This window comes from Petaurus breviceps, unplaced genomic scaffold (assembly GCF_028583685.1).
Source record: "Petaurus breviceps papuanus isolate PSGF00001 unplaced genomic scaffold, PetGlider_PUasm1.0 174, whole genome shotgun sequence".
Taxonomy (NCBI): Eukaryota; Metazoa; Chordata; class Mammalia; order Diprotodontia; family Petauridae; genus Petaurus; species Petaurus breviceps.
In genome coordinates this window covers 22,289,383-22,291,760 of record NW_027185761.1, presented here as the reverse complement: position 1 = coordinate 22,291,760, position 2,378 = coordinate 22,289,383, and positions in this window count along the sequence as shown.

Here is a 2,378-nt window from a genome sequence, read left to right as displayed (position 1 = left end):
AGTGAAGCTCACAGGCCCGCCAGCCCAAGCCACACCTGACCAAGAATCCCTTCCACCTTTTGTACAAATGGTCCTTGCTTTAAAACTTCCCGGGAAAGGAAAGTCACAACTCCCATGGCTGAAGCTTTGGGACAACTCGAGATGCCAGGAAGTTTTTCCTTGCTTCTTAACCCACCCCCCAAAGCTTTCACCCAATTGCTCTTCCTTCTGTCCGCTAGGGCTAAGCAGAATGTCTAGTCTCTCTTTCTTAGGACAGCCCTTTAAATACCCAAAGATGGCTTTCATGTCTCTGCTCCAAGCAAAACATCCCTCCCTACTTCCATTTGTCTTCATTCTTGAGAATCTAGGTTAATATGGTGAGTAAGAGTACTAGACTTAACATCTGGTAGATCTGGATTCAAACCCTACCTCAGACTCTTAAGAGCTGTGTGACCCTGGGCAAGTCATTTCACCTCTCAGACTTGGTTTCCCCATCTGTAAAATAGGGACAATAATAGCACCTACCGTACTCCAAGGGTTCTGGTAAGGATCAAATGAAGAAACATCTGTACAGAGTTCTGCAAACTTTGAAGGACTATGTAAATGCTAGCTATTATTATCATCATTATCAATGATTGTTAGTATCATATGGCATCACCTCAAGACCTTCTACCACCCTGCCCACTTGGTTGGACTATAGGATAACTAAGGTCTTACTAAATGTTTGATCTTATTATTATATTAAACAACACCTCACATTTCATCAGTCGGAACTGCTGGATAACTCAACAGCCTACCCCTCCCCCTTCATCTTACAGAGAAGAACAATAAGGCTCAGACAAGGCAAGTGACTTGCCCAAGGTTACTCAGTTTAGTGGCAGAGCCAGGACTAGAACCCATGTCTCTTGACTCACAATCCAGTGATCTTTCCATCTGGTTCACAAAGCCCGGGAAGTTCCTCAATTCCCTAACCTGATTTGCCTAGGTCCGCACAGGTTGCCTTCACCTTAGCTGTCCAGAGACAGACATTCCCATAGGCAAAGTCACTTAAGGGACTGGGTGTCATTGTCCAAGGTGGAGATAAGCCTCAGAAGGAGAGGCTTGAACCAATCCTGAAATGACTAAAAGTCCACTGTGCCCAGGACACGGGCCAAGGCCCCATGCCTGTGACCCTCCTTCGTGGTGTAAGTCATAGAGAACACAGGGAGTAGCTCTCCCTAGAAACTCCTCTTTGGAATCTTTTTGGAGGTGGGCATGTAAACAAGGCCGCAGCAAACTTTCTGCCGATTAGCAGTACGTGCTTGGACACACACAGACCACAAAGAAGGCTGGGAATAAAACCCTCACAGGAAACATTATCATATTGACTCACTGCAGACCCATCCATAAAACAAACTTTGAAACAGCAAGAAATACCTGGGGCAGGGCTCTGGGAGCTGGGAGTCTCAGTCACCCACTGTGTGCTGTCCCCAGCGATATCAATCAGGGTTCAATCCCCATAATCCTCAAAGGTAGAAGGAAGTGTATAAACCTAGGACAGAGAGTGGGTGCAGAGGCGAATTTTCCTTGGGCTGTACCTACACTCACAAAGTCAAGTGAATCATTTGGAAAAAAAAATCATGGAACTCTGGAGTTTCTACAAAGTCATAAGTAGACTGTGAAAGTTTCTGAGGCAATAAAGATTTGAAAATGACTCCCCTTGTCACTGAAGAAAACACTGTCTGCAGAGGAGTACTCATTTAACAAGTAAGAATAGCTAAGAATGGTTACCTTTAATATGGTGCCTACTATGATCCAGGCACTGTAATAAACACTTCACAAAGATTATTTCATCTGATCTTCTTACTGTTGTCGAGCTGTTGTTCACTTGTGTCTGACTCTTCATGACCCTATTTGGGGTTTTCTTGGCAGAGATACTGGAATGGTTTGCTATTTCCTTCTCCAGCTCATTTTACAGATGAGGAAACTGAGGCAAACAGTGCTAAGTGACTTGCCCAGGGTCACAAAGCTAGTAAGTGTCTGAGGCCATATTTGAACCTAGGAAGATGAGTCTTCCTGACTCCAGGCTCTAGTCATCTAGCTGCCCCAACAACCCAGTGAGGTAGGTGCTATTATTAATCTCATTTTACAGTTAAGGAAACTGAGACAAACATAAGTTAAAAATGGCTGACCCCAGGTCACACACCTAGGAAGTGTCTGAGGCCAGATTTGAACTAAGGTATTCTAACTCCAGGCCCAGTATTCTATTCATGGCATCACCCAAATAACATACCTCAATTTTCTATATAGACATAGCTAACAGACAGACAGACAGACAGACAGACAGACAGACAGACAGACAGACAGACAGACAGATAGATAGATAGATAGATAGATAGATAGATAGATAGATAGATAGA